The sequence below is a fragment of the Misgurnus anguillicaudatus genome, chromosome 23 (genome assembly GCF_027580225.2).
Source record: "Misgurnus anguillicaudatus chromosome 23, ASM2758022v2, whole genome shotgun sequence".
In the NCBI taxonomy this organism is placed as follows: Eukaryota; Metazoa; Chordata; class Actinopteri; order Cypriniformes; family Cobitidae; genus Misgurnus; species Misgurnus anguillicaudatus.
In genome coordinates this window covers 9,252,939-9,278,935 of record NC_073359.2, presented here as the reverse complement: position 1 = coordinate 9,278,935, position 25,997 = coordinate 9,252,939, and the positions used below count along the sequence as shown (strand labels likewise).

Genomic DNA, 25,997 nt, shown 5'->3' with positions numbered 1-25,997 from the left:
GCTAAATAAGACCCTTATGCCTCGTTTGGGATCGTTTACAGTCCTTTAAAACTGCAATTTTGAAACTGTAAACTGTTGAGGTCTAATAAAGTCCATTAAAATGAAAAAAATCTTAGAATGTTTTGCTCAAAAAACTTAATTTCTTCTTGACTGAACAAAGAAAGACATCAACATTTTGAAAATTAGGTATTCATTAAAGGAGATTAGGAGCATCAAAGTTTGATTTCAATTAAAGATTTTACATATTGATTTTATTCTTTGACATGATCTTACTCAGTCAATACTAAAGATATCAAGGTTAAATTTTCACTGATTGTACTTTACGTTACCCTGTAAAACACAAATGCACCATGCAGGTAAAACAACTTGGTTTTGCAAGTCAATTCAACCTACTATTTTTGACCTGTGATAAGTTGACATAACTTATAAAAACAAGTTGAAATTGTTTAACCTAATTTGTTAAGTTAAAGTAACATAAAAATATGTGTTGATTTGACAAAAATGCTGCATTTTTTACAGTGTACGGTTGAACTTACTAACTTCAGATCTTTACATTTGTGAAAACCCAGCTTTTTTACATAAAAATGACAATATTTCAACAATATTAGTCAACACTTATTAGTTAACTTTTTGAGTCAACTAATATTTTTACCAAAATTTTTGGGCAACCACACTGCAAAAAAAGATTTTCAATAAAAACATTTCTTAGTATTTTTGTCTTGTTTTCAGTAAAAATATCTAAAAATTCTTAAATGAAGATGCTTTTTTATGACCCAAGAAAATAAGTCTAGTTTTTAGACAAAAAATATCAAATTTACGTAATTTTGTGCATAAAACAAGCAAAAAAATTGCTTGAATTTTTCTGGAATTTAGTGTTTAAGAAAAATGTTCAAGATTTTTTGCTTACCCCATTGGCAGATTTTGTTTTTGCTTGTTTTATGAACAAAATCACTTAAATTTGATATTTTTGGTCTAAAAACTAGACTTATTTTCTTGGGTCGTTTTGCTTATCAAGAAAAAGCATCTTAATATTAGATTTTTTTTCTGAAAATAGGACAAAAATACTAAGACATTTTTTCTTGAAAATCATTTTTTGCAGTGCAGGTAACTTACTCTTTTAAGTTAAACCAACAGATTGTTTAATGTAGCTAAAGCCATTTTTGAGTTTATTGTCCTCTATGTAGCACTACGCCACCCCTTCCAACTAATTTGAAAGAGAATACCTTGTTTAATGCACAGGCACAAAGTCAAAACCCTTTGGACTACTCAAAGAACAACAAAAAAGGTTTATTTCAAACAATAAAGCACAAATAATGTACACAATTAAACATAGAAATGATATAATTTATTTACATAACTCATTCAAAATTAATCTCAGCTCTCAAAGATGTTAACCACCAGCTCAAAAAAACTCTCCATAGTAGCTGGTTACGGTGCGTGTGGCAAACCTTTAAGGTATAAGGAAAGATCCATTTTTTATGACAGTAAAAAAGAAAAAAAAAGAGAAATCAATGGAAATAAACACCACAATTCAAAATAGAACAACTCAAAACCTAACCCTTCACTCATAACTCAAAAACAACCACAGCAAACATGGATCCCATACCCCAAAGGGATGCACACACAGAACACAATCACAATGAGTTGAGCTAATGACATAAGGCTGGGAAGATGGTCATCAATAAAAAAAAGAAACAAAAGAAAAAGATAACAGAACCCCAGCCAACCGGACTCGTACACAACCAGTTCACAATGTACACTTGCTGCCACCATGCAGCACACTTCTGAGACCGGCCGACCAGGGAACTAAACAAAAACAACACGGGAGAAACAGCAATCGACTCAACTAAAACAGAAAAACAAACAAAAATTAACAATACATCATTTATTTTATTCAAACATTAACATTTTCTTAAACACAGTTACCAACTGCCCCATTTCATTTATTAGCTTAAAAGTAGGATACCAAAAACACAACTTTACCTTTATCAGCTACCCAAAAAGCAGCCAATCAGCATTCCAGGTTTTATCCACATCTAAAACACTACAAAAACACTAAACATTTAAAACCATGGTTACCAACTGTACACTCATTTTTATTTAAAAATATTAAATACATTTACCTTCATTGGCAAATAGCAGATATAACAATCAGTTGGTTTTTTGAACATTTATCCAGATCAGAGTGTCAAAAACACCTTTCCAAAGAGAAATACAAATGAAACCTTTCATGCAATCTTATTTAAAAAAACTAAGCAAAGCCCATATATTTACCTAAACAGGCAGCGGTCAACATACCCAGTTAGCATTACTCAATTCATCTGCATCTAAATAAACAAACAAAATTTTCCCATACAATCAAAAATAAATCCCCTTAAATAAACAATTCAACCAAAACAAAAATAATAAACTTGGCCTACCTCATCTGGGGCAAATTCACCACATAGCCAAACAAAGCAGCACCATCCCATGTGCTTTCAAAACAAGGCCCACATTTCAAGGCCTCTTGCCCAGTGCCTGCTTAAAAAGTCTTGGACTAATTAGCCAACCACACCCCCGTACTGGTAGGCCTTGCCTGGCTACATTCTATCCCCCCCAAATGAATCGGCGACCCGACGATAACAATAAATAAATTCCCAAAATAACAAATTTATTCTTTAAGCTGAATCTTCACTAACTGCTGCCACAGATCTTGGTAATCTATAAGGGTTTGAATGTTGACCTGCTGTACTTCTCTTTGGACGCCCCAAGCTCAACGGCTGCTCCCCAGAGACAAGCAAACACTCTGAGTGGTCCTCACCACCAGCACTTAAAGGGACAACCTCATCATCATTATGCAATACTACAATCGACACAGACTCACTATCAGAGGCAGAATCCCTCTCCAATGCAGAGTCAGTACCAGCCCCTCCGTTAAACACTTCACTAAGAACAGGAGGGCCCACATCTTCCGCTCCAGGTTCATAAAATGCCTTACGCATTTCTGACCGATGCACCTGCTTCTCCGGCCCTTCCCGAGACAGCGGAGCGACTGAATATACTGCACTCTGCTCACCTGCTGCCCGAACAACCTTATATAAACATGAATCATACATGTCCTGGATTTTATTCCGCCCACGTTGATGGTTTCTTAAATAAACCAACTCACCCTCACAAAACCCTTTATCATTTATCCTACTCTTATGGCGCTGGTTACGTCGGGCAACCCTATCACTCAGCCTCTTTTGCACTTCCCCATATGCCACCTGGAGTCTATCCTGATGCTCCACAATCCACCTTTCAGGTGCTTCCACTGTCATCTCCAATTGATTATTCAACAAAAAATCAACTGGCAATCTGGGTTCCGATCCAAACATAAGGAAATGTGGACTTACCCCTGTGGACTGATGCACTGTGGTGTTATATGCATAGACAAGCTGCGGCAAATGTTGAGGCCACTGCTTCTTCTTTTCAGGAGGCAAAGTACGCAATAGGTCATGTAGGGTTCGGTTAAAACGTTCGCACTGCCCATTACCCTGTGGGTGGTAAGGGGTAGTGCGACTTTTCTGTATACCATACAGTTTACACAACTGGCTGATAAGATTGCTCTCAAAATTTCGTCCCTGATCAGAATGAAGGCGACGAGGCACTCCAAACAATTGAAACCAATTGCGGACCAAAACTTGAGCTACCGTACTTGCTCGCTGATCCCTTGTAGGAATAGCCTGAGTGAACTTAGAAAAAACATCTGTCAACACCAACACATTCTCTCTTCCATCACTCGCCGGCTCCAACATAGTAAAATCTACTGCTAGAATGTCATGGGGCTGGGACGCTTGCAGTGTACCCATAAAAGACCTCACCTTTGGTTGGACAGCTTTAGCCAGAACACACCTTTGGCACTCACGGCACCACTGCTCCACATCTTTCAACATTCCTGGCCAATAGCAACGACGCTTAACCAAATCAACAGTCCTATCTACCCCTTGGTGCCCATGACCATCATGTAAACTGGTAAACACCTCCTTTTGAAGGTTTTGAGGTAGCAATAACTGATAGATCTCTTGGTGGCCATCAGGTGAATGAATTAAACGATAAAGGCACCCATCCTTTACACGCAATCGATCCCATTGCCTAGACAACTCTTTCACTGCTCGACCCATTTCCACCAACTCTGAAGCCTGCAGAGGGGTACCCCCATCCCAAGCCTTCATAACAGGGCCAATAACAGGGTCTGCCTGTTGCAAAGACCGCAAATCTGATTGTGAGCGTCCAGGCAGTGCAGCGATTTCATTAACCCTTACCACCGCCTGTTCCAGAGGATGTATACCAACCTGCTCTCGTAGCGCTAATGGGACCTCTATACCTGGAAAAACATCTTTCATATTCTGACGAGATAATGCGTCTGCATTTTGATTAACCCTACCAGGGCGATATTTTATAACAAAATTGAAAGAAGCCAACATGGATAGCCATCGTTGCTCCAGGGCACCCAACTTTGATGTATGCAGATGACAGAGGGGGTTGTTGTCAGTATAAACCACAAACTCGTTTCCCAAAAGATATTCTCTGAATTTTTCACATACTGCCCATTTGAGAGCCAAACACTCCAACTTCATCGAGCTATAGTTCTCCATATTCCTCTCAGTCTTCCGTAAGCCTCTACTCGCATAGGCAATCGGGCGGAGCTTTCCCCCCTGCTCTTGGGACAACACTGCCCCCAGCCCCTGATGACTCGCATCAATCTCCAAAACAAATGGTTTCTTAAAATCAGCATAAGCAAGCACGGGTGCTGTAACAAGTTTTGTCTTCAACGTCTGAAAGCTGTACTCACACTCAGAATCCCACAAGGGACCCAAGGGCAACCTTGGGGTTTTCCCTTTTCTCCTGTTGCCACTCAATTTGGTTACCAGTGCATGCAGGGGCCTAGCTAGCTTGGCAAATCCCTCGATAAAACGTCGATAATAACTGGCGAACCCTAAAAACGATCGAAGGCCTGCCAAATGCTCTGGGCGACCCCAATCATTCACTGCTGCCACTTTCCCAGGGTCAGTAGCAACCCCCTGTTGGGATACAACATGACCTAGGTACTTTACCTGCTTCTGAAAAAAACTACACTTGTTTAGCTTGATCTTAAGACCCTCATGTTGCAACCGGACAAATACCTCTTCCAAACGTACCAAATGCTCTTGCACGGTAGACGAAAAAACAATAATATCGTCTAAGTACAATAACAAAGATTGGAACCGCCTATCTCCAAACATACGCTCCATGAGTCTCTGGAACGTTGCTGGGGCATTACACAGCCCAAAAGGCATCCGATTGAACTCAAATAAGCCAAATGGGGTACAAAAAGCAGTCTTTGGTTTATCAGCCTCAGCCACTTGTACCTGATTGTACCCACTGGCTAGATCTAAAGTGGAAAACCAAATTGCCCCAGTCAATGCATCCAGAGACTCTTCAATTCTAGGCAACGGGTATGCATCTTTCCTAGTCTTTGCATTAAGCTGCCGATAATCGACACACATCCTAATTGTCCCATCCTTTTTTTGTACCAAGACAATAGGAGAGGAATAAGGACTACTACTCTCCCTTATCACTTTACTATCCAGAAGCTGTTGGATATGGGCTCGCACTGACTCATACTGAGAAGGAGGGATTCGCCTATATGGCTGTCGAACTGGTTTATCATCCACCACAGGGATCTCATGTGTAATTACTGATGAGCACCCTATATCACCCTCACTTACAGAAAAGAGGGACTGGTACTTATTCAAAAGATGATTTGCCTGTCCTACTTCCTGTTCTGTCAGCCCTTCAAAATTAGGGCACTTTACCTCATCAACAGGTACTTGTTCAGCCATCTGGAGATGAACATGGGCTGTGTAAACATTCTCAGGAGAAATTGTTAAATTGGGCCCTTGGGTTTTTACTACTTTCACCACCTGAACAGTGCCTATAGTATGACGAGGTGCTACCCATACATCTACACTACCTACATTAACAATGGGGGCATATACTAACCCTCCCTCAGCATAGACTACAGATGGAGACAAAAGCAAGCCTTCTGGAAGAGCATTTTCTTCAGGCCCTAAAGGTTCTAACAAAAATTCAACTACAGCACCTGAAACCTGAGGACAAGTTACCGGGACCATGGTCATAGTAGCTGCAGCAACACAAATTGGGGCCTTACCCTGTGTTCTTACCTTATAAATAGAAGCGGGGCCTGAAATGGCTTCAATCTGTTGGCAACAACGAAGTGCCTGTCTCCAGGCAGGAGCAGCCGTTCGCACCTGAGGGACCTGAAAAAGCTCTGCACCATGTTTGTCAAATAAAATAGAGTAACATTCCTGAATAATATTCATACCTAGCACTGCAGGGATTTTTTCTTTCTGGGCATGCATACTGGGGGAACATGCGTCTTTTACAATCAAAATGCCTTTACTGGGTAAAGTAACACCGAATATACTAACATCCAGTTCTACATATCCCACACATGGAATATCCATGCCATTGGCAGCTTTCAAAGCCAACCATGCACACTCTTGAAGCCCCCCTTTACCCAAATCTGAAAAATGAAAATTAAAATAACTTTCAGTGACAGTGGTAACCATGGAACCTGTGTCCAATAAACACAAAACATCAACAGTTCCCATTTTGACCTGCAAAGTTGGACAAGATCCTACCAAACTTGAAACTATACCTTGATCCAATTCTGAGCCCAATGTCCCCATCTCCAGCGTGTGGCTCTGCACCCTGGGGGGCACTAGTTTTCCGCCCCTGGCAACGAACCAAAAACTGTGCCAACATTGGAGTTTGGGACATCAGGAACACCAGTTTGAACTATAGTAGTACAATATCTAGCAATATGACCACCTTGATTACATTTAACACATATTGGTTGACCATCAGGTGTTCGGCGGAACCTAGTACTTCTAGGGGGCCTAGTTACATTACTAGAACTTCCTTCTGTGTTACTTAAGGTTTTCAAAATCAAATCCAGTTGTGCTTGTTGGCGTACAACCATATCTTTTAACTCGGCAAACTCCGAACTAACCATTCTATTCTCTTCGCATGTAACAATAGCTTGGGTCTCCAGTGAGTGAGGAGCTACTCTACTAGGTCTATTTCGGATAGGTTGCCCCTCCTCCACCCACCGCATTGCCTCTTTGCGTAATTCAAGAAGCGTCCACAAAGGATTTTGCCTTACCAGTCTTTTAAGCTCCCTACGGAGAGTATGGTCATAAACATTCTCACAGAACTGGTCCCGTAGAACCACCTGATGGTCAGACATAGCATTAGGGTTAGCTTTTCGGATCCTATCCATCAAATCCATTAAAGCATGAGAAAACTCTTGAAAAGACTCCCCTTCTTTTTGCTTTCTATCAAAAAATTGTTGTTGTAAGGTAACATAAGAAAAGGAAGAACAATACAACTCACGCAAAACACTAAAAATCTGAGTTGAGTTCTCTCTAACTTCCCTAGACCTAAATTTAATTTCAGTCCGAGCTTCCCCCTCTAAATGATCATACACAAACACAGCTTTGTCCCACTCTGACATGTGTCTCCCTCTAATACAACTCTCCACCTCTTCAATCCAATCTTCAATAGGCAGAGATCCCACTTTACCAAAAAATTTGGGACATTTTCTCTCCCTAGGCAAGTACAAAGCTTGTTCCCTCCTTTGTCCATTACCCTCAGGTGTTGAACTTGAAACACCAGCTGCTGAAGCTCCATTTTGTGTCTGTTGTTTCAGTCTCTCATTTTCCACACGCAGTTGCTCCAACTGTTCCCGTAAGTTCTGCAGCTCCTCTGCCATTGCTACAGCAGACAATCAGCTTACACAACAGCAGATCCTGTCCAGTGACAATATCAAGGTCCCACGAAGTCAATTGCTGTTTCTCCCTACAAAAAAATAATTACAAAACAAAAACACTACCTACTTCCCAGCCTACCAAAAAAATAAGTACATCTATGTTGATCCAACCTGCCGACTACGCCAAATTGTAGCACTACGCCACCCCTTCCAACTAATTTGAAAGAGAATACCTTGTTTAATGCACAGGCACAAAGTCAAAACCCTTTGGACTACTCAAAGAACAACAAAAAAGGTTTATTTCAAACAATAAAGCACAAATAATGTACACAATTAAACATAGAAATGATATAATTTATTTACATAACTCATTCAAAATTAATCTCAGCTCTCAAAGATGTTAACCACCAGCTCAAAAACTCTCCATAGTAGCTGGTTACGGTACGTGTGGCAAACCTTTAAGGTACAAGTACACATCCATTTTTTAATGACAGTAAAAAGAAAAAGACAAAAATCAATGGAAATAAACACCACAATTCAAAATAGAAAACAACTCAAAAACCTAACCCTTCACTCATAACTCAAAAAACAACCACAGCAAACATGGATCCCATACCCCAAAGGGATGCACACACAGAACACAATCACAATGAGTTGAGCTAATGACATAAGGCTGGGAAGATGGTCATCAATAAAAAAAAGAAACAAAAGAAAAAGATAACAGAACCCCAGCCAACCGGACTCGTACACAACCAGTTCACAATGTACACTTGCTGCCACCATGCAGCACACTTCTGAGGCCGGCCGACCAGGGAACTAAACAAAAACAACACGGGAGAAACAGCAATCAACTTAACTAAAACAGAAAAAACAAACAAAAATTAACAATACATCATTTATTTTATTCAAACATTAACATTTTCTTAAACACAGTTACCAACTGCCCATTTAATTTATTAGCTTAAAAGTAGGATACCAAAAACACAACTTTACCTTTATCAGCTACCCAAAAAGCAGGCAATCAGCATTCCAGGTTTTATCCACATCTAAAACACTACAAAAACACTAAACATTTAAAACCATGGTTACCAACTGTACACTCATTTCTATTTAAAAATATTAAATACATTTACCTTCATTGGCAAATAGCAGATATAACAATCAGTTGGTTTTTTGAACATTTATCCAGATCAGAGTGTCAAAAACACCTTTCCAAAGAGAAATACAAATGAAACCTTTCATGCAATCTTATTTAAAAAAACTAAGCAAAGCCCATATATTTACCTACACAGGCAGCGGTCAACATACCCAGTTAGCATTACTCAATTCATCTGCATCTAAATAAACAAACAAAATTTTCCCATACAATCAAAAATAAATCCCCTTAAATAAACAATTCAACCAAAACAAAAATAATAAACTTGGCCTACCTCATCTGGGGCAAATTCACCACATAGCCAAACAAAGCAGCACCATCCCATGTGCTTTCAAAACAAGGCCCACATTTCAAGGCCTCTTGCCCAGTGCCTGCTTAAAAAGTCTTGGACTAATTAGCCAACCACACCCCCGTACTGGTAGGCCTTGCCTGGCTACATCTACATAAAAAACAACTTGTTGGTTTAAAGGCGGGGTGCATGAACTCTGAAAGCCAATGTTGATATTTGAAATCATCTAAACAAACACGCCCTTACCCTAATAGAATCTGGACCGTTTTTTGATAGACCCGCCCCACACACATGCAACCCAAGCAACAATGTCGGTTAATAGACACGCCCCTTACTGCTGATTGGCTACAAGTGTGTTTTGGTACTTGGCCCGACTCCCTTTTCCAAAATGTTTTTCAAAAATCATTCACCCCGCCTTTAACCTAAAAGATTAAGTTACCTGGTTGCCTAAAATTTTTTAGTTCATTCAATTTAAAAATATTAGTTGACTCAAAAAGGGTAACTTTTTTTTTAAGTTGAACCAACAAATCGTTTTTATGTAGAAACAATAATCACTCAGGGCTCCAGACTGCCACCAAATGGTCGCATTTTGCCACCAAAATTTGAGAGTGTGCCACTGAATTTTACATCCAGTCGCACATGTGCGACCAATAAATTTTTCCTTTTATGTGATGTGACGCTGAATTTGAATCAGCACATTGTACTTTCTGCATCTATTATCAAAGTATTCATTAGTAATACAGTGGAAATTAGTAGAAATGTGAATATTTGGTTAGCATGTTGATTTACGGTGTGTGCCCCTAAATTTTTTGGTTGTGCCCCTAAAATTTTCAGTTGGGGGGCACTGTGCTCCTAGTGAAAAAAGTTAGTCTGGAGCCCTGATCACAAAAAAAATGACTGTAGCTGGGTTTTCACAGGAAGGGTCACAAACGTAAAGATTTGAAGTCAGTTCCAATGCTTAACTACTGCACAGATATTTACTAAATGACACTTAATTCATTAAAAACCTTGAGTTTAACACAACAGAAGCAGACCTTGGTGGATTGCTACAGGTAAGAGCATGTCAAAACTTCTCATAGTGTCCCAAACAGGTCAGACCTCAGAGGGGTTAATCGGTAATAAATACAGTAATAACAATCTTGGCTAATATATGACTAACTGTAAAGATCTAATTTACATCCATGCTAATATTATGCTACTAAACTGAAATCAATGTCTATCAATAGATAAATGTAACCCTACCACATGCAAGAAACTTTCAGCTCATCTTAAAATGCCGCTCCAAGCTCTTGACCCAACTTTTAAACTACTGAACTGTAATAATTAATAAGTGCATAATAAAACAGGACCGCTTAGATTGTTATACAAAACCTCACCTCATATGCAAAACAAATGTGGTGGGTTTGAAACAGAACGCAGCGAAGGTCACCGTCCTTTCATTTAAATGCGCGTATTATATGTAATTTTATACATAAAAGAAGCACAAAACGCTAATGCCTATTTCCTATCCTTATTAGTCATGAGGAAATAAAGGCAAAATGGGATGAAAACTCTTTAAGCACCTGAACCACGCTCTCAGCATTCCATTAATTACCCAGACAATGGCAACAACTTCACAGGCAGATTTTTCAATTTCACAGAGAAAAGAAGCAGACAGGCAGAGAGATAGACGGGTAAGCGAGGTAGAGAGAGATAGATGGAGAGGGGGAGAGAGAGAGAAGCGCGGCGTACTCAGGCTCTTCATGCTGTATACCAGCACTTAAATCCGACGGACCTCCCATAAAAAAGACTCAAGGTTACGTCCGATTGAAAATCTTCACAAACAACCACTTCAGAAATCCATTTAGAGCCAGTGCTAGAACATCTAATTCAAACATGTTGTCCTGTTAAAACGGTCGCGCTTGTTCCTCTCAAACTCTCTTTCGTTTGCCTGGCCTCTTTGTAAAAGCGATTAAATTTCCACATTCTCCAGCACAAAGACATCATTACACACGATCAGAAATGCAGTCCAAACAGAAGGTCAGGCATGAAAAATGACCTCTTATTGTCAGAAACGATAGGCCGCTTTGCCAAGAGTAATGGGTAACAATACCTTTGCTCACAGCCAATGGAACGCAGATACTGTAGTCTATGAGCATGAGCGTTTTACTGTATATAGAGTACACAGTGCAAGAATCTTCATGCTACTACAGATGTAGCTCATATCACAAGAGTTTATTTTAGTTTAATAGATTAAATTTTAAAACTCAATATCGTCATCATCTACCCATCATTGCATCCAATTATCTCTTTTGAAAAGTTCTCAATTTGCTCATGATCGAACAATAAAAGCAAGAGGCTGCCAAGGGGAATTCTTAAAGAACAAGTTGGGTATTTTACACTTAAAGTCCTGTTTTCAGATTGTTTATGATGAAACAGAACGGTTTTGACTGAGGTTTGGACATATGCGGCTGCCCCGAGAGGTTTTGGGTGTTTGTGTTTCGCCTCCCACCTTTACAATGGGTTTAATGGTGCACTGGAACAATCTTTCCTAAAATGCATTAAACTTTCATTTACAAAGACGTGAAACTCACCGAGTGGTCAGGGGTGTTCACTGATATGCTCACACAAAAATCGCTGCAAAAGAAGCATTCCAACAGGTTTTATAGTAGTATTTGCAAACTCCATTGACTTGTATTAGACGTGCTGTGAGGTACGGTATTACTCCGCGCCGGGAACTTTGTTTCTATTCTTGCCGAAATTTTTGTTTACACCTACTGTACAAAGTGTCAATTTTATCATGTTATAATAAATTATCTATATGGAATTTTGAGCTAGAACTTCACATATGTACTCTGTAGACACCAAGGATTTATTTGACATATTAAAAAAGTCTTGTGAAATGTCCCCTTTAACATGTTTTTAAAAAGGTTCTGTAAAGAGAAAAGGTTATTAAGATTACAGAAAGATACAACTTTTGACTGAATGGGTATTCAAGGAACCATGAATGTATGAACCATCGAAGCCCCTTTATTTTTAAAGGGACAGTTCACCCAAAAATGAATATAATGTCATTAATGACTCACCCTCATGTCGTTTTAAAGTCGTAAGACCTCCGTTCATCTTTGGAACACAGTTTAACATGTTTTAGATTTAGTCCGAGAGCTTGATGACCCTTTATTGGAAATCTAGTAACGGTATACTGTCCATGTCCAGGAAGATAATAAAAACATCATCAAAGTAGTCCATGTGACATCAGTGGGACATCAGTTAGAATGTGGTGAAGCATCGAAAGTATATTTTGGTCCAAAAATAACAAAGGTTATCACTTTGTTCCGGATTGTCTTCTCATCCGCGTCTGTTTTGAGGTGCATGCGCGGGACTGGGGTCGCGTGACTGCAGGGACGCAGATGACGTACGACGCGGCTGATGTGTTATCTGGTTCGCCCCAGCAGTTTTTTTTGTACGCCCAGGTTTCGTTTACAGTCTGAGGGAGACGCACGCTGTAAGTTTGAAAAAAAAACTTAGCAAACATGTCTAAGGATAACACGTCGTCCGCTTCAGTGCAGTCACGTGACTTTAGTCTCGCACACGCACTTCACAACAGACGCGGAAGGGAAGACAATGCTGAATTAAGTCGTAATTTTTGTTATTTTTGGACCAAATTGTATTTTTGATGCTTCAGCACATTCTAACTGACCCACGTGGACTACTTTGATGATGTTTTTAATACCTTTCTGGACATGGACAGTATACCGTACGTAGATTTTCAACGAAGGGTCAACAATCTCTCAGACTAAATCTAAAACATCTTAAACTGTGTTTCCAAAGATGAACAGAGGTCTTACGAGTTTGGAACGACATGAGGGTGAGTCACTAATGACATTATTTTAATTTTTGGCTGAACTATACCTTTAAGAGTGCCTGGTAGAAATTGTCATACATAACATGAGGTCTTCCTTTTAGGAGTTTACCCTTCCTTTAACATCCTGACATCTCTCCTTGCATGCTGATATTTAAAATCAGAAAGTGTTATATAGAAATATAGAAATGTTATTTCTTAATTATAGCATCATGTATATAGTTCATTATTTTCATCACTGCTTAACTCTTTTCCCGCCATTGACGAGTTATCTCGTGACGAGTTATCTCGTCAATTAAGAGAAGACGCTTCCCTGCCAATGACGAGAATTTCCGGCTTTACGCAATACCGCCATTATCTTCCAGGTGGCGCACTTCCTAAACTTTTACAACCCGGAAGTAACGCCTCACGTGAAAGAGAAAGAACTCCGTGTATGTTTTAAAGATCGCTCTGAATCTGATCTCTATCAAAAGTCCTTTGCAAAAATTTAATTATCTCTGCTTTTTGCTCAAAATTTAGTGTTTTTGAAAAACCTCCCGTATTTGAGAGGTGATAAAAAGGGAACTAATGAAGGTAGGATGAAACTTTTTCTTTTGAAAGCAGAGGGTCTGTTCTTTCATTTTATATATTGTATGTAGGGCTGGGCGGTATGACGGTATATTTCGTTACCGCGGAATAAAATGTCAGACGTAACAGATTTTTCTATTTCGTCTATTCCGCGGAATGCAAATAAGTGGGCGTGGCTAACTCTGCCTTCCCGCATGTTAGACTTAGTGTGACGGAGAAACATGTAAAATAATTCACTCATAAAAAATTATTATTTCTGTAATTTTTATAACAAGTGCCAGTGAACCACAGCTCGCTCGCTCTTTCTCTCTCTCTATCTGTGCTCATGCAGCAGCCGGCCGGTCTCTCGCATGCAGATGTCTCTCTATGCGCAAGGAGCTGCGACGCCAAATAAAGAGTTTTCTCTAAATAAAGAGTCGTAAAGTTTTCTCCCCTTTAAGCAAGCTAAGACAAAACTCGCGTATATATCAGTGACACGTGCGCTGCTGGAGCGATGTAGTTTGACGTGCCATTTGCTTATACAAACATATTTAATCGGAAAGACAAGAAAGAGACGCAAATGTTAGGGTCTAATAGAAAGTAAAGTTTGTCAAGACCTTAAAACAGACTTCATGATCATCACATCATAGCACCCGTCATATTTATAATATCTAGAGCTTCGTCTCTCATATAGGCTATAGGTATTTGTCCTATCTGTAGGTTTTTGCATATATTTATACCTGTTCATTTTACATATTGCCTATTTTTAATGTAATGCATGCATAAATACAAAATACAATGAAGGCATACTATAGCTTCAATAGTCTATAAAATTAATAACTCAATTATAAACAAGATTCTGTCTTATCAAGACTTAACTCTAACATTATTAACTTTAAATTGCTCATATTTTAAAACTGCGGTGAGCATTTAGTGAAAAGCTAGAGTGAGTGGCAAATTTCTGTACATTTTTATAATTAAAAAACAATATAAACTGAAAAACATTTATACCGTGAAATATACCGTTCCGTGAAATAAAATGATTCATTCCGTGGGATAGATTTTTGGTCATTCCGCCCACCCCTAATTGTATGCTTATATATTTAAAGAAGAACATTTTCTGTAAGGCATTAAACTTTTGTGAAAATCATGAAAAATGCTGGCGCTAACTTTTATAAAGGCTGGCGGTAAATGTTTGAGACACTTTATAATAGTTAATACTTATGCAACTAAAGAGAGTCTTTTACATTAAAATGCACTAGATTCACCACCTTGAAAAGATTATTGCAGTATTATAATTACAAATCCTCAAAGCAATGATAATTTTATAATCAGTACAGTTAAGCGCCACTGGCTGGCACAGCCAGAATCTATGTGTGCCAACTTCTAATTGAGGCATTGTTGATTAAATTTGAGTCTCTTAAATTACTTAATGCGTATCTTGATCCTAGCATAATACATCTAACCATTATTTAAAAAAAATGATAAAGCTAGTCTTATGCTCTGTTTTAAACACGTTCCTGTTGTGGGTTTGATACCCAATAAACACGCATACTAATAAAATATGTACATTAAATGCACTTTAAAATGCAATTTAATTTAAATGCATAAATACAAAAACAGATAATAACAGATTCTGTGTTTAATGTGGATACCCAAGCTGGCAAACACATACGGACACACAAGCACAGAATCTCACACACTCAAATATATTCTGTTTCAAAGGTCTTCCTGGATTTACCGCCTTTTATTATAAGGGGTGTGTGTACCCAAGGTCAGTTCCTGATTGTGTCTCCTCCAATGAGGTTCCAGATTCAATGGTTAAGTGTTTCTTTGTGCTTTGACAATAGCAAGTGTCAGAATTTTCAATGCATCTGCTTGGAAATGTCACCCAAGGTTGTCTGAGCCAGTGACAGGAGTTAGGGAGACAGACATCAGCAGACAGACGTGAATACAAGAGCACGTAAAATATGATTTCTGCCGACACAGCTACTATATAATATACAAAACGATGTGTGTGCAGATGCAAAATTATAATTGAAATAAATAACAAATGACTTAAATAACTTTCATAATATTTTTTTTACTTATATATAATAAGACTTTTTATTTGATATTTAAAATGCATATTTTTGTGAGATTAAATCTAAACATTTATATAATGCAGCTGTCTACAGATTATAATCATATTGAAATTTATTTTGTTTGAAAACATTAAGCTCATAAAACTCAGTGATATCCTAGAAACTTGGCATATGTTTTAAAGGAGAGGCTTTTTCGTCATTGACTCATGCAGAATAACACAAGCAGTGTAAAAATCATTAATAACAGCTTCTGCATACACATATCTTTGCCTAGCCAAACATGTACATGACCTTACAATCACACCCACTGGAAACGCTGAACTCTACAGGACCCCCGCGTGTTGTACAGCTCGAGTCTGAATGGGTTTCGCTCTCCAGTGAGGCGTTTCAACCTTGAATTGTGACCCACTGATGGAGCGCTCAGGAAACAGCAGAGATTGGGGAGGTTTACATCATGAAAGTACCAAATCAAACACAATAAGCCAACTGCCTCTATACACACATCTACATCCCCGCACTGGAAACCATCCCAGTCCAATGTTAAAAAAAATTAAAGGTGTCAAAGATTGGACTGAAATAATGTGTTAAATTGTTTTCTGATATCTACATAGAAAGTAGGTGCCTTTATTAAGTGCAAAAATGATCCAGAAACGTGTTTACATGTCCATTTACAAACCCCATTTACAGAATGAAATGATCAGTTATTACCTTATTTGAAAGGGGCATAAATAATAATGTTGATCTCCGCTCTGATTGGCTCTGATGCTTTGTTTGTCAGAGCAGGTCTTTTGAATAGATGTGTGTGTGTGTGTTTGTGTTAACAGACCTTGGGCCCTATTTTAACGATCTGAAACGCAAGTGCGAAGCGCAGAGCGCAAGTGACTTTGTGGGCGGATCTTGGGCGCTGTTGCTATTTTCACGGCGGGAGAAATAACACTTGCACCAGACGCAAATCAATAAGGGGTTGGTCTGAAGTAGGTTCATTATTCATAGGTGTGGTTTGGGCGTAACGTCAAATAAACCAATCAGAACGCTATCCAACATTCCCTTTAAACGCAAGGGCGCAAGTTCCATGGCGGGTTGCTATTATTATGACGGATTTACCAGGCGCACGCCAGGAGCGGTTCACAGCCGAGGAGACCCACGTTCTTGTAAGAGCAGTCAAAGACAGAGAAGTTGTTTTGTATGGGGATAGGAGAAACCCACCCAAATCAGCGTGGGTTAAACAGGCGTGAGAGGAAATAGCCACAATTGTCTCATCAGCTGGCTTCCCCATCGTTGCGCCAAGCGCTACAATGATTTCAGGAGACGGGGGAATCCCAAGTTTGCCAACATAAATCGGGCACGCCATGTAACGGGAGGTGGATCTGCCTCTACACATGACCTGACGCCAGCAGAGGACATCGCTGCGTGCACCCTCACCCCTGAAAGGGTTTGGGGGTTTTGAAATCGGAAACGCAAGCAAGGTCCATCCCCAAAGTACACTTACAAATCAAGTTCACATACATTAAGGTTTCTTATGAAAACATTTTAATTATTATTTACATAAAATAAACGTAATACAGCCACACAACAAACTTATGAAAATATTTTAATCGTTATTTGCATGATAATTTTTTAACGCAGCCACACAATACATAAAAACTATCACCACAATGCTCACCACAATGATTTCCCTTATCTCATGTGTTAATATTTTTTATTGTAACAATTTATGATTTGCAAAAATAACTGTTGCATCTGTGTAAATTAGATAAGCAATGCGCGTTGTGCACGCTATACATTATGGTCAAGCATGTGCCCTTAAAATAGCATAATGAACAACGCGCCACTGACTTTAGACTAGTTTTTTTTGGTTAGTAGCGCAATTGTTTTTTGAAACTGCAAAATAGCATAAGAGATGGTTTGCGCCGGAACACGCCTCCTTTTTTGCGCTGAACCGCACAGGGAGCGCAAGTTCATTCCCTAGTTTGCCGGCATGCGTCTGTGGAGGGAAAAACCCGCTTTGCGCCGGTGCAAAATACGAAATGATACATGCCTCACTGACAAAGACAATTGCGCTGGGTGCAAGATAGGGCCCCTTATGTTTAAGCCTTTATCAGACGAAGGTAAATACAGGGTATATGTCGAACGGCAAGTGACCAAACTGGAAAACTGGGTTGATCGCTTCCGCTTGCCGGTATGTGCAATCGTAGCTTGTTATTGTTATTCGTAGTATTATTATTTGTGTTATGCTCTTTTTTAAACTAATATCTGAATGTATGAGAGTAGAAAATGCCTTTGTCAAAAGCTATAATGTTAAAAAAAGTTAGTACATTAAGATGTTAACGAGCAAATCCACTGGCCAGTGGTTATTCTCGTCTCCTCGCGAAAGTAAGTTGCGCATATACCGCATATGAGGAATAATCAATTGTTTGGAGATTGTTAATGGACATTTCTCAGTAGAAACTTTGTGTTTTTTTCAGTATGGACCTGTAAACGTAACTGTAAAGTAAATAGTAGAACTTCAACCTAAACACTAGCATATAGCATTAACTAGGATATAGCGCTAACTCAGCAGTCACAGCTTAGTTTTTAGCATTGTAATTAATTTAATGTGTAATTTAATACTGGGGGAGTACATCTCGACTGTAACGTTACAGTCGTAGTCATGTTGAGATTGGCCGGTTTTCCAGCCAGACTGATCTCACGGAAAGGCGTGTTTTAGTCACGAAAAATTTGATTAATTTATTCGTGTCCATGGCACAAAATTCAGCTTTTTTTGTGCGTCAAGCACAAATGTCTTTTTCGTGTCACTCGCACAAATTTCTATAAATAGTTTTTTGTGTCTCTGGCACGACTTTCTTTTTCGTGTCATTTTATGTATTGTTTTCTCATAGTTTTTTCCTATGTTCTTACCATTATCGCTTGGGATTAAAATCACTTTCTGTTACATTTTTAGACATCCTAACCCAAAAGCCAACTCTAACCCCAACTCCAGGCGAGAATAATTTTAAAAGCAGAAGAAAAACATGTAGAAACCAATACATAAAAATATATCCTAACCCAAACCCAAATCTAACCCCAAGCGACAATGATTTAAAAATAGAAAAAAAGAGAAAACAATACATGAAATGACACAAAAAAGAAAATCGTGCCATGAACACGTAAAACTATTTATAGAAATTTGTGCTGAATGACACGAAAAAGACATTCGTGCTCAAGGTACGAAAAAAAAGCTGAATTTCATGCCATGGACACAAATAAATTAATCACATTTTTCGTGACTATAACACGACTTTCCGTGAGATCATGTTGATTCCATCTGTCTTTTGCATGAACAAGGTTTACATAAGAAGGAGGAAACAATCGCGTTTGAGACTCATAATATATCAATACAAAGTAAAGAGCTCGTATTATTAATCTATGCCATACACTGCAAAAAATTATTTAAGTAAAAAAATTTCACTTAAATTGTTTTCAGTAAAAAATATCTAAAAATTCTTAAATTAGAATTTTTCTTGAGTTTAGTGTTTAAGAAAAATGTTCAAGAATATTTTGCTTACCCCATTGGCAGATTTTTTTGCTGTTTTATGCACAAAATCACTTGGTGTAAAAACTAGACTTCTTCATTTTGCTCATCAAGAAAAAACATCTTAAATTTAAATTTTTTTAGATATTTTTACTGAAAACAAGACAAAAATACTAAGAACATTTTTTCTTGAAAATCATTTTTTTGCAGTGTAAGTTATAAAAAATTAAGTTGAACACAACAAAAAATGACTTTCTTACTAAGCATTTTTGTCTTGTTTTTGGTAAAATTATTTAAAAATTCTTAAATTAAGATGTATTTCTTAATGAGCAGAAATAGAGAAAATAAGTCTAGTTTTTAGACAAAAAATATAAACTTTAAGTTAATTAGTGTTTAAAAGAAGCTAGAAATAAGAAAAAAATCTTTGAAAAAGTTTACTTTTTTCATAAACACTTAATTCAAGAAACATTTTCTTATTCCATTGTCAGAATTTTTGCTTTTTTAAGCACAAATTCGCTTAAATTTGATATTTTTGTCCTTAAAACATATTTTCCTAGGTCATTTTGCTCATCAAGAAAAAGCATCTTAATTTAAGAATTTTGATATTTTTACTAAAAACAAGACAAAAATATTAATAAGTCTTTTTTTGCAGTGAATTAGTTATTTCTTATTTATAGCAACTCCTACCTATACACTGTCAGAAAAGATACAAAAGCGATCACTGGGTTGGTAGCCTTTCAAAAAGTACATCTTTGTACCCAAAGATATACTGTATCTATACCTACAGCAAATGGTACACATTAGAAACTTTTTAAAGGGTACTGTCCCAATGACACCCAATTTTTTACTTTTTTTTCTGAGAGTGTATCATGTGTTTACTTTTCTTCCTCCTAAAAACTCTGAAAGAAAGATCTTAGTAAGCAACTGAGCAACACATTTCTCTCCTGGGTGAGAATGCATGAGAATGCAACAGATGCATGGCCGATCAAAAGCAAGACATCAGTCTCTGTCCTTATCTCTCATTATTGGTGAAGAAAGCACGTCAAAATCTCTTTTTCTGATAAACATCTGTTCCAGATAGTTGATGTCAAATCAGCGGTTATTTAGTCTGCCAGTCGATCCTTCGAGACCGTTCAGTTCCTCTACAACATCAGCAGCTACTTGATATCAGACGGTCTGCATACAGCAAATGAACATGACACACTCTAAAAGAGGGCCACATCAGAGGACTCGAGCCCTGGACCATCAAAGAGAGCGTGGACGGAGCTCCGGGGGGAACACTGGTGTGCATCTGTTTCAGTATGCATCAGAGAAGAGGGCTGGTTTTTGTCACCTGCCGAGAGAGAACCAGGCAAAGCCCGTCAAGCTGTTATTGACCTGTGGCAAGATCGTATGTGAATGCGTGTGTGTGTTCGAGAGCGGAGAGATCGTATCTGCTCAACATCAGACGCCTGAAAGAATTCTGATTGACACCGCGCGAGTTGTGATGTGTGTATGCTAACCGACTGTAGATGATGTGCAGATGTTTTAAACCGTGTGTGAAATACCTCTCCTGAAAAGTGTTTACTTAATTCTTTGGTTGTTTTTATATTTTTGGAGGAGCCGTTGCTATTTTATTGAAAGCAAAAGTGGAGAGATGACAGAAAAGGATGAGGGGGAGGGATTGGGTGGAGGGGCCGAATTGAACGCTGAATTTAGGTTGAACAAAAAAAGGAAAATGGTCTGAAGCTACAGGCAGGCCTTTAAGATGCTTGCTGAAGTTTTCCCATGCTGCTGATCTTTGCTATAACTGTTCGAGATGGAAACTGAGGCAGAGGTCACTCACACATGCGAGAAACGCTGAAACCTTATCAATATTCATCTAGACAAGGAGAGATGCCTCCTACTGAGGAACTGCTACGTGTGTTGCTCATGTTTTCAAAATATGTGTTTGTTGCGTCATGTTAATCATGTGCATCATGCTTCTTGTCAAAATAAGCACATGCGTCGAAATCGTTTATAATAAAATAGACGCTCACGTTCACAAAATACTCACAAGACACTAACTTAACATTAAACTTTGATTATACATCAGAGTATCTGGCAAACGTGAGCGTCTTTTTTATCATAAACTCTTTGCAGCAGGCACTTATTTTGACAAGACACCTGATGCACATAGGTTCACTCGACACGCAGAACACCTATTTTGAAATGACGAACCACACACATGACGGGCTACATACATGTTGTGTTGAGCTTACTCTTTTATACTCTCATTCTGGTGTTACTTTCAATAGCAGGGGACTATTTTTAGACACTGCGTAACATCATTGCGCTTGCTGCAGCCATGTTACGGCAGCAAAGTCCTTGATTATTACGGCAAAATTAGAGTATAATCCTAGCCATATCTGCATAGAAAATCGCAACTTTTTATTTTCTGTCGGTCTTAATACACAATGTAACTACAGAAGAGTCAAGTATTAAATAGGAAAAATATCGAAACTCTTTGGTTATTTTTTAGCGCGATGCTAATGGTCTAATCAGATTCAATGGATTATGCTAAGCTACGCTAAAAGGTGTACCGCCAGACCCGGAGATCAGCTGAATGGATTTCAAAACGGTAAAAATCAAATGTATAACTCTAGGAAAGCTGGAAAATGAGCATATTTTCAAAAAAAAGTGGAGTGTCCCTTTAAGTTTCAGATGTTTCTCGAAAATTGCCTTGGAGAAATAAAATGAGAAAATAAATGGAAAACTTTCAAATGCATTAAACATTAATGTAGAATCTAAAATTTTGAGTTCTTATTAGTTTTGATAGCAGATTGAAAATCTAAACTCACTTTTTTAAAATTGTTGAGATCTCTTGAAAGTCTAATGGAGACATATCTGAGAAATATCTGAGATGTAAGAGACCTCAGCCTAAGTTTACATTAGCTTTGCATTTAATCTCTAAAAAATTAATAAAATATTAAAAGATCTGTGATGTTTCTGTCTTACTAATCCTTGAGTTAGTGCCAGTAAAGTGCTATTTAAGTAATTTTCTTTTAATAAGTAGTATTAATGAACAACAAATGATCATTTTGTTTAGCTTGATTTTTTTAGCAAAAATGTATGAAAGGATCAGCCCATAAATATATAATTATTTTAATAAATAATATCATGTCTAAACTGTAGTCAGCTCAGTTAAACGTATTAATCCAAGTCAGGGGACAGAGAGAAATTCAATATGTACACTTAGAAAATTCAATATGTAATATTTAGTGCTGAGCAAAGATTAATCGCAATTAATCGCATACAAAATAAAAGTGATTTTTTTGCATAATATATGCGTGTGTGCTGTGTGTAATTATTATGTATATTTAACCACACACACACATACACGTATGTATTTAAGAAACATTTACATGGTTATATATATTTATTTATATTTTTATATATTGTATATAAAATAATATATAAATAAAAAAACTGAAATAAATGTATGTATGTGTGTGTACTTAAATATGATAATTACACACAGTACACACACCACTGTATATTATGAAAAAAAAATCACTTTAATTTTTTATGCAATTAATCGCAATTAATCTTTGCCCAGAACTAGTGGCACAATTAAACTGATGAATTCAAAGTCTTTTCCTAGACCACAATACACTATTACATTTTCTGTCACATAAGATTAGAGATAAATATAACAACACCACAAAAAATAATACATCTAAAAAAACTGGTCAATGTCAGTAATTGACCAGTTGATTGCAGTAGTCACTTACTAGGTTTTGGAAAAGGATAATTTACAATTAAATATGCGCATACATTTAGTTTTGTGTCTCTTGGTGTAAACTGCTACAATCACTTTTTAAGAGCTAAAAGCCAAGTAAACACTGATTGTAAGATCACACCTTGGACAGATTAAGCCCTAGTGCGGGACAGTATTTACAAAATCAAATTTTTTATGTACATATCACAAACCTATCCAAGTTTGAGTATCTTTTTTAAAGGGAGCAAAGTATGGGTGAAAATATAAAGATAATGCCATTCCTTTAGCGGATAAAGAACAATATATTTTAAATGAGAGGCATGTTTATGATTTTTTTGGCCAGCGCTGGACACACACGGGGAGATCACAAAGCGAATGCTGTCTTTGATATACACGTCAGATTAAAATTTGGCATTCATGAATAATGAATGCGTGTTGTGGGGGAGCATCTTCAATGAGTCAGGAGAGCGCAGTGGTACCCGCTCATGTAGAGGTCTGGCACACATCTCTAATGACTTCACCCAGAGACCACCGTCAGTCCCTGTGAGTCATTCATACAGCTAACCAACAGCACCTCTCAACGGGAGTATGAGCTGTTTAATTAAGCATAAGCCTAATCTGCATCTATTGAACTACACTCCTATATACAGCAAGATGGATTTTAAATATGCAATCATCAGGGTTCCCACACCTTAGTTAACTTCAAATTCAAGGACCTTTTAAGGACCTTCCAGGTCCAATACCCTCAAATTCAAGGACTAAATGTGGGGACACATTTCAAGTGAGAGCAAGGTTACACCGTGTTACCTTTTAAGATACATCGTTACTGTTCCCTTTCGAGGGAACTCGCGCTGCGTCACTGCGGTGACACTTTAGGGACGCCTCCAGGGGTAAGTGCGTCTGAATGTGTATATCAAACTTAACCAACGGTGAGGCTTAACGACAAAGACAGGGTGACGCTGGAACCAGGAAGTATATCGCTATCTGAAATATTGCCAAAGACGGCCCTACAGGAAAGCAGGAAGTATGGCAAGGAGACGCAGCGTCTCATTCCCTTCTCAGGGAACAACAGTTACATACGTAACCTGAGATGTTTTCATGTGTCAACTGTGCAAAAAAGCATTTTGGTATGAATCAACATTCGCATACAGAAGATATAAGCATTTAAAGCGAACAGTTTAGCACGTGTGATTAAAAAGTCTAGATTTTTTATGATATTATCATACACTACACAGGGAATAATATAGATTTTTTCCTGTAAACTTCTTGCATAAAACAGATTCAAGCATTTTCAATGACCTGTATCTATGTATGTATATTTTCAAAAACCTCCCAGGGCCTTGAATTTTTTTCCTCCAGATTCACAAACATTTTTAAGGATTTCAAGGATCCGTGGGAACCCTGAATCATAATGTTTTTTGTCTAAATGAAATGCTGCATTTTTGTTTTCTTCCTTATTTTGAGGTTAGAGAAAAATTCACATGAAAGTTGCAATCCGTAACTTTTGCCTCTCTATCGCCATCTCTGTTTAAAACATAAAATTGCAGGTTCCTTTACATGTGTTGACGTCAAACTGACATTTATAGTGAAATTATACCTGACAGCTCAAATAATAAATTATTATTATTAGCTTATTTTTGTGAAACAGGGTAATGTAAGGAAATAATTTTTTAACATAGATTTTTATGTACTTCATCACTAAATGAGTTTTACTATTTTATCCAATAAAGTTTAGCAGAAAAATGACAGTATTGGCTGTAGGTTTACCTTCAACCTCCTAAGACATACGCAGACATCACATTTTTTGTAGTTTGCACCATAATGCTTAATTCTGTGTAACTGGAACCCGATATACACAAACGTGGACAATTACACTGCTTCAAGTTAAAAAAATATTTGTTTATTATATTTATTGGTTCTTCCTAACCACAAATAGCTGGAAGACATCTAAAATGCAAGCCAAACCAAAGCTCGAGTCTTAGGAGGTTAATCCCAAATGTCAGTGCTTTCACATTTAATTCATGCCTGTTTTCTTTCAAATATCTTTAACATTTATTTGAATTTACAAAATGGTAAAATACTGGCATAAGTCATTTCTATACATTATATAAATTTATTACACGGCTCTCTGGAATGCTTGATTCTGATTGGTCAGTTGAGACATTTGCAGGTTCGTTCTTTTCAAATAATAACCGCTCCAAAATAATAACGCATAGCCGGACTACTTGTACGAGTAAAATCGCTCCGCGCCATATAAAGATCAATAAAGATTACCTTTTGGCGCCATCTTGTGACAAACACTGGAACATTTTGACATTCATTTTAACATGTTCGGAAAAAACAAAACATTTAAACAGTGGATAGAAGAACGAACCACGACAAGACACAGACAGCTTACTGAGACTGAAGTTGACAAAATAGAGCATGACAGCTACGAAGCCAACACCAAAAAAAAAACAGAATGGGCATTAAAACTTCTCAAAGACTGGCTAAAAGAGAAAAAAGGGAGACAGACAAGTATGAAGCAGAGGATCTTAATAAGGTATTACGATCATTTTATGCATCTGTGCAAAGTTTCGCGGAAGGATAAAAATGTTAATTTAAAACAAATATGCCAATATAATGTTTCAAATTCATATTCATGTCCAGTTTTTTTCTTAAGTGGCAAGTAGCCGTGTAATAAGCGGGATAATGTAGAGGCAGCCGGTAGTTATTGGGAAATAAGCCCCTTCAGTGTGATACAAGACCCTCCGCTTCGCGTCGGGTCCTGATCACACTGTCGGGGCTTATTTCCCAATAACTACCGGCTGCCTCTACATTATCCCTTACGTAAATGTTATGTAATTAATACATTACTCTTCTGTCCAGCACATCTAATGTCATTATCTCTTGCCACTAACCGCTGACCTGCATTTCAGTGTAAACAGGAAAATACTCTCAGCATGAACGGAAGCATTCGCTTTTTTCCGTGTCTTTGTCCAAGATTTGTGTTGCCAAGAACGCACAGTGCTAACAGATCGATTTCACAAATAGACA

The 25,997-nt window shown here is 37.8% G+C and overlaps 1 protein-coding gene and 2 long non-coding RNA genes across 12 annotated transcripts in view; all 3 read right to left on the bottom strand.

Moving 5' to 3' along the window:
- LOC129453176 (adhesion G protein-coupled receptor D2) overlaps positions 1–25,997 on the bottom strand; it is a 149,958-nt gene that overhangs the window by 10,404 nt on the left and 113,557 nt on the right. The window lies entirely within an intron of this gene.
- LOC129426566 (uncharacterized) lies at positions 1,267–2,574 on the bottom strand. 3 transcript variants are annotated; one of them, XR_012365816.1, is made up of 3 exons: positions 2,124–2,574; positions 1,984–2,044; positions 1,267–1,846 (listed from the first exon to the last, which is right to left on the bottom strand). It is a non-coding gene; the product is annotated as an uncharacterized lncRNA (long non-coding RNA). The 3 variants fall into 3 exon arrangements; XR_012365814.1 differs by having other exon boundaries at positions 1,984–2,574; XR_012365815.1 differs by having other exon boundaries at positions 1,267–1,806; positions 1,984–2,574.
- Positions 8,138–9,384, bottom strand: LOC129449880 (uncharacterized). Of its 8 annotated transcripts, none has more exons than XR_012365824.1 (4): positions 9,080–9,384; positions 8,929–9,003; positions 8,789–8,849; positions 8,138–8,651 (listed from the first exon to the last, which is right to left on the bottom strand). It is a non-coding gene; the product is annotated as an uncharacterized lncRNA (long non-coding RNA). The 8 variants fall into 8 exon arrangements; XR_012365822.1 differs by having other exon boundaries at positions 8,138–8,849; positions 9,080–9,132; positions 9,226–9,384; XR_012365818.1 differs by having other exon boundaries at positions 8,138–8,860.